General features: G+C 37.3%; 1 long non-coding RNA gene across 2 annotated transcripts; it reads right to left on the bottom strand.

Annotated features, from left to right (window-relative positions):
• Positions 1-7,941: 7,941 nt before the first annotated feature.
• Positions 7,942-13,293, bottom strand: LOC144019656 (uncharacterized). 2 transcript variants are annotated; one of them, XR_013283736.1, is made up of 8 exons: positions 11,786-13,293; positions 11,034-11,175; positions 10,831-10,908; positions 10,687-10,757; positions 10,521-10,572; positions 10,344-10,406; positions 9,727-9,906; positions 7,942-8,244 (listed from the first exon to the last, which is right to left on the bottom strand). It is a non-coding gene; the product is annotated as an uncharacterized LOC144019656 (long non-coding RNA). The 2 variants fall into 2 exon arrangements; XR_013283735.1 differs by having other exon boundaries at positions 11,034-13,290.
• Positions 13,294-14,089: the final 796 nt, after the last annotated feature.

A 14,089-nucleotide genomic window follows, 5' to 3' on the forward strand; every position in this document is an offset into this window, starting at 1 on the left:
AGGTGACTGGTTGGGTAAGAAAATCCAAAAATCCCAAAGTAGTGTATTCAGATGACAGCGACATGCCCTGCGTGACGGAGCCTTAAATTCAATATAATATTCATTCTCGCTAACTGTCGTCTCTCATTTTTCAATCCATATCATGCGAGTACATCTGAAGGCTTCTTTTATGATATAAATTAGAATTATATTCCTCTTTCAGTCATAATATTAGATACCATGCACAATCCGAGATATAAAAAATGTGACATCTTTTGAAATATTAATTGTTGATTAACTACATGTCTACCAAATTGAATCAACATATTCAAACAAATGTACATGACGGACACACGCTTTGCTTTTTTGCCTTCCTCTTTCAATTTGTTTGTGCCATGCCCACGTGTGCTTTCCAGTCAGTGCATTTCCTTGAAAATGCATGCTGCACTCGTTTGACTCTTTGAGCATGTTCCATCTAGATAATAACACACAAAATGCCTTTACATTGCGAGTCAATGCCATTACTTACCTTGGGGAAAAAAAAAGGTAAAGAAAAAAATAATAAACTGAAAACTGTAAATTGCTTTCAAGCCAACGTTAGAGAAGGTGGCTCCATTTGTAGCACGGTTTATTCATGTTGGAAAATTTCCATCCATCCATTTTCTTGACCGCTTATTCCTCACAAGGGTCGCGGGGGCTGCTGGCGCCTATCTCAGCTGGCTCTGGGCAGTAGGCAGGGGACACCCTGGACTGGTTGCCAACCAATCGCAGGGCACACAGAGACGAACAACCATCCACACTCACACGCACACCTAGGGACAATTCGGAGCGTCCAATTAACCTGCCATGCATGTCTTTGGAATGTGGGAGGAGACCGGAGTACCCGGAGAAGACCCACGCGGGCACGGGGAGAACATGCAAACTCCACCCAGGAAGGTCCGAGCCTGGACTCGAACCAGAGACCTCAGAACTGGGAAGCGGACGTGCTAACCACTCGACTACCGTGCCGCCATGTTGGAAAATTGCCAAACACAAAATGTTACTTGTTTGATGTTGTTGGAAATAAATTAAAGACAATTATAATGAACCCTGATTCTTAATAACTCCGATCGTGAGGTCAACACTTGAACTTTCCTGATGTGGCCATGCATTTGAAAAATTATATCCTAATTATTTCACTTAATAAGTTAGTGTAATGAAAAACTTCAGTATTGAATATCACCCAAAATAAAATAGACACAACAACATTGGGAATGTTCGAAACCACTTTTTTTTTTTTTTTTCAGGCCGATACCAGTACGAATACTCAACTCCTAGTACTGATACTTCACGTACTACACAAAATTTCCCCCAAAAAAACAATGACAGATCATTTTAAAGATCTATAGCCGACATATTTGTACAGTTTTTTTCATTAAAATTGCATGAAATTAATGGCAATTGTCTATTCTTCTAATTTCTAGTTCCTGATTGCAAAACGGCAACAAGAAAGCAGCCAATAATCGTTATCGGTACTTACCCATCCCTAAACAAACTATGTATATTTAAACTAAATAATCAAGGAAATACAAAACAAATGGATTCATTGTTTAAAGGTTAATTCTGGTGTGTTTAGGATCCTGCTGGAACATGGATGGCCATTTTTAGTTGGGGAGCTGAAAGATGTCCGCAAAGAGTTGATGTTTCACAAGCGTAAACAAAGAAAATTTATTTAAAACCACTGCTTGTGGCTAAATTTACCTTAATTTGTGTTATTTTAAAAAATATTTATACATTATTTTAAGGTGATAACATTGGCAAATATCTGAAGATGCACATTCCTATTTAGGTATTTTTTTCTATGACATTTATGCTCTTATTTTATTTTTTATTTTTTTTCAAGTTACTCAGTATTTCAATAGTTCTTTCACTCATTTACGCTTACTCAAGAAATTACAGTATTTGGAGGAGTACTTTTTACTTTTACTCAAGTTCTATTTTTCTAATGTAGCAGTGCTCGAGTACAATTTACTCCATTCACCACTGGTTTTTACACATTTAAAAAAATTAAAAAAAAATTAAAAATAAAAAGGTAATGACCGTTATTAGACGAGGGAAATGAAGTAATAAAAATAAATTGGAAGACCCAGTATTGCTCAGTTTGGATTGACAGATGTGCTATTCTGGTTTGTGGATTGCGGTGATGTTAAAATGCCCTTGTGATATGCTTTTTTATTCTTTTGCGGTACACAACAGGGGCAAAATACTGCATAACAAATGCCTTATTATGATGATGTCAAAGTTGAAAATTATTATCTTTAAAGAAGGGTAACAACTTGTTATATTGTGTAGGTTTGTGGTCAGACAACTACAGTAAAAGATTTTACATCATTTCTGGTTGAAGTCAAGTTTGAAGCACAATTTGCTCCACAGAGAGTGACTCTTGTACAGTAATTCACTATGTAGATGTTAAAACACAAGGCGTACCGGCTGCATAACTCACACATTTGTTGTTCAAGTTGAAATACAGAAACATGCCAAAGTCAGAAAGCGATGTTTCCAGCTCGCTTCGGAGCGCCAACAGTGATCGGCAAGGATGTTCCAGGGGCTTGGAGCATAAAAGCTGAAGGAACCGAGACCCGAGGGGAACGAGCGGAAAGCCAAACTTGCAGAAGAGTTGCACCTCTTCAATTCCCCGCGCTCACACCCTGCAGCACTCCGATATAAACGACTGATGTTTAGTGCGTGAGCATTAGCTCGAACCAGACGGCCATGCAGGCTCACTTATCTCGGAATCAGCTGGGCCGTGTTGAGCTAAACCAGCAGCAGAAACAAATCAGCGCCGTCATCTGCTTATTCCTGAACTAGGAAGAAATGATGTTATTTTATTGAACTTTTATCTGTTTATGGGATAATCTCATTAGGGTGTAATGCATTTTACAAGATGCGCCTCCTTCATCACTGGCCCACCAGGGTCAATAACAACGGAGGCTGCGAAAGAGGAAACAGAGTGCTTGTCTGTGCTTTGAGCCTCCTCCAAATCTATAACAACATTCTTTTTGGTCTGATGCGATTTAGACGAGTTGGGGTTTGAAGCACAGTGCACATTATCAGTTTAAGCACAAGAACATACAGAATCATATTTACGCAGGTAGTGAGGGGCAATTATGCACTCAAATGAAGTGATTAGCAGATATTTATTTAAGAGGGGGCCTTAGTTCCGACTAATGTCCAGTTGGAGAAAAGCTACAAAAGCTGATGTGTGGTAAAGTTCGAAGTGGAACCTGTTCCGTACTTTAGTTAAAACTAGTGTTGTTCCAATACCGATGCTGGTATCGGCAGAGGCGCCGATACTGCATTAAAACAGTGGTATCGGTATCGGTGAATACTCAGAAGTAACATGCCGATACCATTAATTCCAACGCTAATATAGGACGACACTCGCACGACATTCACCGATATGTGACATGCTCACTGTATGCCTATCTTTTTTTTTTTTTTATTAATTTTTTTTTTGCATGCCTATGTAAGATATCTTATTGGCCCTTGAATGCTCTGAACCAATGGCAGGACAGCTTTTTTATGTTGAGGGAAAAAAAAAACCTTATATCGGTATCGGCCGATACTGCAAAGCTGGGTATCGGAATCGGTATCGGGGGCCAAAAAAAAAAAAAGTATCGGAACAACACTAGTTAAAACACTCAACTAAAGCTTTGAAAAAAATAATGTCTTTTCCAGATTACACTTTCTACACAACTGTAATATCATGATGTCTATTTTGTTTGTATTAGTAAAAGTGATTTGTTTCAAAGTAGTTCATACATTTTGTCTACAAGAATAAAGTATATAAAGAGAATGAACACATGTATATTTAAGTTTGCACTTGAGGTATGTATGGCTTTGAGATTTTGTTTGCTTTATTAATAGTAGCCTTAATTCATTTAAACTCAGTTCTCTGAAAAATTTTGTCTGAGGAATTAAGATGTATAGATTCACGTTTGCACTTACGGTATAGCGTTGAGCCCATGCTGATGTGTGTTTGTTTGTTTTATTAATCCTAATTCATTTCAACCAAGTTCTAATTGGTTAGTTTGGCTAAACAGTAAAGAGAATACATGTCTCTTCATTTTGAAGTTGCCGTGTGGCTGAGAGACCATTTTAATTTTCATCACAGTTCCCCTTAGTTTGTCGAAAAAGAAGCGGGGAAAAAAGAAAGACGTAAATTTAGGCTTGCACTTGCTGTATGGCTGTGAGACCGTGATGATGTATATTGTTTTGCTCAATTAGTAGTATTTCCATACAACAAACATATATGGAAACACAACATGTTTATCAGGGTTTAGTTTACCTGAAGATAAAACATTGTAGCCAAACCATGATTTGCGGCTTTAAAGATGTTTGTTTCATGTTTACATACATGTCCACACTCCGCACTGGAATGTGTCGCACTTTCTTCTTTGTTATGCGTTACCCACTTTCCTTCTTCTTCTATGATGTGAGGAAGCTATTTACGGAGCTCATGCAGCTATAGGTGTCCCGCCTGACTATTTTTGAGATAATTAGAATCGCTTGTGAAAACGATTTGAGGTTATTTAAGCGGGCAACGCACCTGGCAATTATCAGGGGCCACAATTTGAGGAAAGGCAATGTTATTTGCAAGAGGAAATGAAGGCAATTTGTCCATAGCTGGTTCATGGTGTACATAAGACAGTGGTGTCCAAACTATGGCCTGGGGGGCCTTTGTTGCCCGCCGTCCGTTTTTAAGCAAGCTGTGGCACATGCAAAAAAAAATGGTATTTAATGAATCCATTTTATTTCAGTTTTTCTCTTCAAAAAACTGTCATGAATGAAGATAATACATGCATCAATGCTTTCCTTCAGTTTCTGCTCTGTCAAGGTCCAAATTGTGAACATATCACATGATTCCCATGTAATTGCTTTAAAAACGGTCAGCTTATGACAGATTGCTCCCGTTTTGGCTCTGAATATAAAGGCGGGATTCAGCTGCTGTTCAGTGCAGGGGCTGATATTTTCTGGTGGGTTCCAGGGTCTTGTAAAATTCTTCTTATAGAAAGCTGTTCAGATAGCTGTTCAGTAGCAAAAAAATAAATAAACAAACAAACAAACAAAACACTAATATATAAACAATATGCAGTTGCTTGATTGACTGATTTTGGTGGAATTTCAACATAGATGTTGCATCCTTTGATTTTGTCTGTATGTGACCCTCGGAGAAAAATGTTTAGACAGCACAGACATAAGTGGTCAGAACTTGTACTGTACTGGGTCAAATGGCTCCTGTAATCGTATCCAATTGAACCTTTGGCCTCATTTTTAACTATCATGATCGAGTACACCTCACATGCAGAAAATTGAGTGCCACATCGATCCGCAGGCAAGCGGCACAGATGACATTGACACAACGCGTGATAAAATGACTGACAGCTAAATATGATTCCCATCGTGTTGAGCAGGCTTCCAATTGATCCCCAAATAATAAGTGCCTGCGTCGGAGTGTATCTGCTGATAAGTCGACAACCCTTTTCACACTGTTTGATTGGCCCGAGCCATGCTTTTCCCCCGCAACGAGGGTAGTTTAAAACAAGCAACGCGCCTCCAAAGGAGCTGACCAACAGACATAAGAAAGTAATTACTGTTATCAACTTGACGGTGAGTGAGACAAGTCGCAGTCCTGCACAGTTCCATCTTCTCAGACTCGGAGTCAAAGTGAGTTTGTTTGTGTCCACGCTTGTTTTCTTCCAAGCGCTACAATCAAATAACACGCAATTATCTGGTCTCCGCAGCCAGTCGGCTCATTTTAGTAATGACATCTACAACGAATAATTAATATAGAATTGAGCGGGAGACAAAATTAATACAGGGGAGTGTTTTTTTGTTGTTGTTTTTTTTTAAAATTGTTTTGCTCAAAGTTGGTTCTAATCACACCTGGATATTTGTTGGTTTAAAACACACACACACACACACAAAAAAACAAAAAAACAAAAAAAAACAAAGCGACTATGATAAAGTGATTTTGATGAAAGCAATATTTTCACCACAGTTTGAAATCCTTTTTTCCCCAGGGTTATTATCCATTGTAGATGCCCATCCACAGATAATGACAGCCTCGCCACTGAGCTAGGAAATTAACAGGGACCATTCGACGCTGAGAGCACAATGGAGCCAGTGCCCCCAGTGTCAGCGCACAGCTAATTCTAACCAGGGGGAGGGGATGAGGGAGGCTGTTGTTAATACTTTCCTTCTGCTTATGAGGAATAACATAATTTCATTCCATGTGTGATATAATCTATAAGCGCAAGAAGAAGACATTTTATAGAGGACGGAAATACATAGGGTGATGTTGGGGATAGATGCAGGTGATGGGAATGTCAACAGTGCCCCCTTGTGAAGCGCACGTGCAACTCGTCTGCATTGTGCTCGTTGAGGGAGTTTGCAATATTAGCGTGTAAGCCCATTGGACTTGCTCACACTGTCTAAATGCAGCATGTGGACAAGTAGAAAGAGGACGACCAGAGAAAATGGGGTCATGTGAAGAGAGCGAGGTTATCTCATGGAGAAGCTGAGCATGCTCGGTGAAGGGATGAAAAAATGGGTAAAATAGCAGCCTGATTAAAATGCAATCACGAGCCAGTGCGGGATTTTTTTCTTTTTTTTAAGTGCATTAGTGCAGCAGAGGCTGAGTTTTAATTAGCTTAGCCGGTATTAACACATTTGTTTAGCCTGTTGCCATAGTGCTCACACAGGCTTAATTATATCATCGTCATTTTTCACCAACCTGGCCTCTTCGGAATGTAATAACTTGTAGATTATGGACCTCATCATTATTCAAAAGGGGGCACTTGTTGAAAGCATGAATATCTGTTAGCCAGTTTGGCAAAGTGCAAATAGTACACAAGTCATTTTAAGCAGAAACTAATAAGATCATCATTGCCTTGACTGTGTAACTCCAAGGCAGATAGATGTTTGCATTGCATTCCATCCACGCTACTTCACTAGCGCCGCACTTTATAGCTCGGTTACACCCCATATAATCCCGATTAACAGATGCTTAAGACTCCTCAAAGCAGTTAACCGTTGTTACCCAGATAGCAAAATGTGGTTGAATCAACGTTGAAATATAGTTCGGCTTAAGTGTTGAATCTACGTTGAGATCTAAAGTTTAAATTATACAGAAAGCGCAAGGTTGATAAAATGTTGAGTCAACGTTTGCTTTCCAACCATATATCACTCAATATCAATGTCGTTTCAACCATAATCTAAATGAGAATCTACATGCATCTTTGGTTGATTTTACATTGAATTCTAACGTTTAAATTAAACAGAAAGCGCAGGGTTGATAAAATGTTGAGTCAACGTTTGCTTTTCAACCATAAATCACACAATATCAATGTCGTTTCAACCATCATCTAAATCAGAATCTACATGTATCTTTGGTTGATTTTACATTGAATTCTAACATTTAAATTATACAGAAAGTGCAAGGTTGATAAAATGTTGAGTCAACGTTTGCTTTGTAACCATATATCACACAATATCAATGTCGTTTCAACTATCATCTAAATCAGAACCTACATGCATTTTTATAGTGAATTAATGTGAGGAATAAATGTTTTAAGTTAATCATCATTTACATTGGAATTTACATCTAAATGTACATTATTATTATTACTATTATCATGCACATTAATATAGAACTACTTTTTTAAACTAACAAAAAATATTGGGTTAGTCCACTAGAAAAAAAAAAGTTACCGTATGTTTTTCACCTAGTGTTTCTGCAGATGTCTTACAACTTACTTGGATGTATTATTAGCTTGTTGATTTCCTTAACCATACTTCCCCATATGTATGAAAATCTTAGGACAGAAAATATGTTTAATATTCAAACATTTATTAGAAATCAAAACACAGTACTTTGTAACTGAATTCTGGGGAGAATGGAGGCAAAGAAAATAACACCCGTTTGGCTTCTGCCTCAAATAATGTTTGTTTTTATTGTATTATTCTTTTTCTTGACAAAGGAATGAAATAAACATGAAATGAACTGTAGGAACATCAGTGTATAAAGCGGTAACCATTTCACTTTGACTGTACGTCAGTCCATAAAAAGACACACTAAATTTTGACTTGCGTTCGCAGTTGCGTCCAAGGCACTAGCATTGCTTGGGATGCCACCGTTACGCTCATGAGCAAAACGCAGCCAATGCTTGACAGTAACACCAAAGTCCTGCTGAGTCAGTGTACGGTCAAGCTGTCGAGCAGCAACTGAAAGACAAGATTACAAAAGAGAAGAGAGTTAGTATCCAATACAATTTATTGTTTTAGAAAAAAAGCTGTTCTGTTGTTACAGTAACTATCAGTAAGTATTAAGTAACACTTTTTTGTTGAATTTGACAATGTTGGTAAATACATGCGATGTCAATATAAAAACCACTGTAGATTTATTTTAGTTAACTCATTCACTCCCAAAGACGTATTTATACGTTTTTTAGGTTTTTGTTTGCTAGAGTTTTTGTATGAAGGCTTTGATGCAGTTTCTGACCTGAAGTGGAAGCTTAAAGCGATGGTAGTTATTACAAAAAAAAGTTTCATTCATGAAACGGATGAAGCACACTTTTTTTTTTTTTTTTGTAATAACTACTATCGCTTTAAGCTTCCACTTCAAGTCAGAAACTGCATCAAAGCCTTCATACAAAAACTCTAGCAAACAAAAACCTAAAAAACGTATACGTTTTTGGGAGTGAATGAGTTAATTAGGACAATTACAGAATGTTGAATGTGCAATGTAACTAGCTACTAGCATGAAAGTGTGTCGTGTATAGTTAGGTACATTGTTTATTTTATTTTCTAGTTTTACTACGACTTAAAGAGGGTAATGGTCAGAGGCCATTGTTCAAATTAATAGCACAAAAGGAAAATGAAGTCTGGTTATTTGGAACGTCGTTAACTCGCTGTCTAGCTGGTGAAATTTAGAAGCTTCGGAGCGAGGACAGCATAAAGATGAAAAGGTAAGGGGAGTAGCGGTGAAGAAAAAAAAAATACTGATTTTTACTGAGCTAAAGAAAATAATGTTGACATAATTTATTAGAAATGATTGACTTGTTTTGATAGCCACTGCTGTTGCAGGCAAACCTCGTGTTCCAATAAAATATTTTGCAAATATATCGAGTTGCGTATGCCTAAGCCAGGTCATGCTGCACCTCCACAAATAATGGTGCGACTAAATCCTGTGCTGTGCGAGCAACCAAAAATGTTACTCGCACCAGTGCTAGTAGTGGAAAAGTTAGTGTAGAGCCCTGGCCTGATGGAGTCCATCTTGACTGCAATATATTAATGAAAAGACAAAGATACATATACTAATTGCTGTTTTTGTGAAGTATCAATGATGTTTTTTTTTTTCTTTTCATTGATTTCGGAATTGACCATTCTCAAATTAATAGATAAATAATGTCTATGTGGAGCCGCACTTTTAAAATGTGTCTTTTCTTAGTGTTTTTTTTTTTTAAAGCATTTTCTGGGAATTTTCAGTCATTCAAAAATATTTTTGGACAATTCAAAACAATTTTTCAGTTATACAAAAATGTTTTCGGAGAGTCAAACCCTTATTACGAGTTTTCGGTATTGGAAGGATTCTGACTCCATACCCCAGGTGGAGTGATTTTACACAACAAAAGAAAGCAGCTCAGAACATTCTGCTCAAAAACAACTCTGTCTTGTAATAAGTAGTTTACATAGGCGATAACTCACCAAACATACAGTCTTGCATCACTGTCTCCTTGAATGCCTTCTTGCCAATGCAACACTTGTCTTGCTTCCCTGCCCAGTTGTATTCATTTAACAGCCCAGGGCATTTGTCATCACAGTTGCCATCATCCGTCTGATTAGGTTGTCCGAATTGGTGCCTTCAACGACAGCCAGGTGATTAATCTATGAGAGACGACATTATTATTATTATTAATGTAATTTTTGCACTCAACTTTTGTTGATAGAATTCTCCCGATGCCTGAAGATTTTACTTTTAAGTAAATTACATAACCTTTACTAAATTTTGCAATATTCATATACATCACCCCCTCTCCACCCCCCAGATGACTAACTAAATAACTAAATGACTAAAACTGAAAATAAAAATAATACATTTGTATTTCATTTTTGAATTGTATATTTTTCATCCGTTTTTACTTTCACTTTTAGTAATTTATTTATTTATTTATTTAGTCATTTATTTATTTTGAATTTTGGCAGTTTTGGTCCTCCATAATTATGCCTTACAAATTGGTAAAAAAAATTAAAATAAAATAAAAAAAAGTGTGCTAAGATTTATGATGATTTGGTTCTACAACAGTGACCTTTGAAAAACTTACCAACTACGAATACAGTATTTCCCTTTCTTCCGGTTGGTCCCCAAGCACCGCAAAAAGGGTTGCCTGAAACAAACAGAAGACCCTGTTCAACATTTTTTTTCACAATGTGATTGTGTTCTTTCATAATCATAGTAGTTATTATTACTCACAACTTAAATTAACAATGGGTCTAGGTACCTGTTGTAGAGCTGTAATTGTGTTTGTAGTCTTGAAAAAGTGAGTTGTGCACCTAAACAATATCAACAACACAGCATGTAAGTTTCAAACTTACTGTACAAGTCAGCAATGTGTTACCGCAATAAAATCATCACAATCATGTAGTACAGTGCGCAGAATCATTTACCTGTCTTGCGCTACTCCTCAGAATGGATTTTGTGGACAGAACATTTTGAAGAAACACTCAGAGCCTGAAACCTGAGCACAACCGATATTCTATTAATTATTATGTTATCTTATATTATGAATTCTGAAAACATACCAACATTACCTTAAAAAAATTTGCACTTTGCCCTCTTCCTCCTTATAGGTAAGACAGACCTCTGCATGTTCTCCTTCCCCATTAAACCTGTGCCAAGTTATATTCTCTGTCACTAATTTCAACATTTGGATGTGGTGAAAGGTAGTTCACCTAAGCTTTCTTCAGATTCTGAGAAATGAATATTTTGAGTGTTTGTTCACTTGTTTACTTACCAAAGAGGTTCACCAAGCTCTGGCCAAGGTACAACATGCCTTCTTAGTTTGAATAAGTAGTAAATTACTAATTAGCCATCTGGTTTCGAAGATGCTGGCACCACCTGTACGCCATGTGACTCGTCAAAACAGCACAAGTAACCTGTACATCAACAGACAACAAATGATATTAAAAGCAACAAAGTACAACATTTACACCTTTGTTTTATTACAGTGTGAAAAAAATGTGTTCATTATAGGCTCAATAATTAGTAATTACTAAAAAAAATACTTTTACTTCCCTCAACAAATAAATATCCTGAAGCATGATTCGACTAGATTTCGTGATGAATTAAGTTATATACAGAAGTTAAACAAATTACAGATAAACCTTACATTACTATACAAGTGGACTTAATTTACTTTAAAAACTAAACCTAAAAGAAAACGCTATTCAATGTTCTATCTTCAACTGTTAAACCAGCCTGTTAAAAACGACTGAAAAAAGATACATTCTTCATGTAAACGCTCCTGTAGCGCTTCAGTGTAGTTCGTTAGCTTACTAGCATATCAGCAACATAGCACACAGATAGGCTTGTAGTAACTCTCATTGTTAAGAGGCCGTCGGAATTAGCAACTTAGCTTCAACGTTTAGGATCATTCGAAACAATTTCTTCACTAAAACCACCTCTAAAGACCAATATGCTTAGCGACCCAACTGACAATGGACATGGTGATACATATTTGTTTTATTTAATGTAACTTTTACCGACCTGAAACACAGAACGTCGACGTTTGGATTCCCGCTCTTAGCACGGCTGTCGGCAATTTGAAATTCTTCTTCTTCTACGCTGTGTATGACTGTGTGTGTCAGTCTGGTTAGTAGCATGTCCCGCCATCTAGTGGCGTACTGTGGAACAGCGATCCAATAACGTTAGAAAGTACAGTAGATATTTAAATCAACTCGATGAAATTAAAATTGTATGAGATATATAATAGATTTTTAAAACATAACCTGGGAAATGTGTGTAACGCATAAGTCATTCCTCTTTTGTATTTTTTTAATATAATATTATGCACACAATGTACATATCACACAGCACTATAAAAAATACATAATTCAAGCTCTGCATATTTTACAATACAAGCTGAATATTATCCCAGAACAATGTAATATTTGGTGCTAGTGATAATTTGGTACCTTTTTATATGATTATACTCGCAGAGTTGCGTCTCAATAAAATAGCTTCATTACAATATTGCCCCCTAAAAGCTTTACCTCTGAATCAGATTTCCACTAAATGTAAATAATTATCTCTTTCATATGAATATTCATAGTTGTTTTTATTTTAGAATTGTTAGACTTAAAGTTTATGCGTTGCAGGTTGAAACAAAACTGATCAGATAAAATGAGATTTTCTCTGATCAGCCAGTGAGTTCACCTAACTAAATATTATGGCATTGAAACTATTAACGGGAAAATTTAGATAACCACACACGCACGCACGCACACACCAATGTCTGTGAAGTCAATTCAGTAATTGTGTCAATATGAAGCCATAAAATATCAAATGTAAAACATAGGAAAATTAAATACTTACCCTTGAATCGCTACAAAGAAATGGTGAACGCACGTTCGAAGAACTTCTCTCTGGAAGCTTCATGAAAGTTCGTTCACAGAATTCACACACAAACTTTGATTGTTTGACCAGAAACATATTGAAATGTCTGTGTGATGATGTATTAAAATTCTTCTTAACATCTGTTATGCAAATAAGTATGTGTAAAAAAATGTGTGTAGAAAAAATAAATAAATCTGAAACTGCATTTAAGAGTGGGACAAGACTGGCAATACATATGTGGCCCAGAGTTGTAAATTGATAGCTGGGCCAGATGCGTCACACAGCAACTGGCCCACATCCTGTTTGCCAGAGTCAAGCCAGTGCCACCTTTGCTGCTCCTGGGCCATGTTCGGCCCACATGCCTTATGCCAGTGTCGACTGAATGCCACCTGTGCCGGACTTATGCCGGATGTGGGCACATATTTTTGATGACTGGGCTGAAATGCACAAACTAGAAACTCTAACGTGTACAGTTTATTTGGTGGAAATGCCAGGTGTTTCGAGTACATTCAAATAATTTACAAGTTTTGCAAATACAGTGTTCCCTCGTTTTCCGCTGGGGTTAGGTACCAAAAAATACCCGCAATAAATGAAATCCGCAAAGTAGTTAGCTTTATGTTTTATATTTATTATAAATGTTTAAAGACTCTAACACCCCCCACCCACCAACCTGTCCCCAAAATACTTCCCCTCCCCCTCTCCTAGTCAATTTCTCAGCTGAAGGGAAAAAAAAAACAAGAAGGGCAAACATAGATTCAACGTTAATTAAACATTGACCTTTCAAACGTTTTAATTTAACCAAAATACAACGTTGATTCAATGTTATCTTTTAAACACAAACTTCAATGTTAACATAATGCTGTTGAATCAATGTTGATTGACCAATCAATCTTCAACCGTAACCAAAAATCATCCATTTTAACCCTAATTCAACGTTGAATAAACATCTTTTGCTATCTGGGTAGCCTCTGATGTGCCAAGCACATGACGAGATGAATGGCTTTATTTGTCAAATTGACATCACGCACACGCACGCAGAGAGACAGACAACACCTGGAGGACAAGGCGGCGAGATCAGGGTGACTTTGGCGGTTTTCAATCTGCGCCTTCCGCGCGATCGCACATCAAAAACTTAAATCATCCGCTCACCACTTCCCCTATTAACTGCGAGACTTTAATAGGATTATGAGGGAAATCCAGTCTGAAAGGTAAAACGAGGGTGAAACAGTAGCTGGAAGCTGCAATCAAAGACGTCTTGAAGGGTCAAGATGCGCATTGATGATCTCGCGTGCATTAAGTGAAGGCAGGCCTAATCCTCTTACAGCGATGAAGACAATGCTCGCATGTTGACGAATGGAAGTCTCATCAAACTGCGGCTTAGAGGAGTCGAGCTTGTTGAATCAATACCACAAGCCAAATGTTTGTGTTCCTATCAGTCTCAGGGTCTCATCAACA

The sequence above is a fragment of the Festucalex cinctus genome, chromosome 5, assembly GCF_051991245.1.
Source record: "Festucalex cinctus isolate MCC-2025b chromosome 5, RoL_Fcin_1.0, whole genome shotgun sequence".
In the NCBI taxonomy this organism is placed as follows: Eukaryota; Metazoa; Chordata; class Actinopteri; order Syngnathiformes; family Syngnathidae; genus Festucalex; species Festucalex cinctus.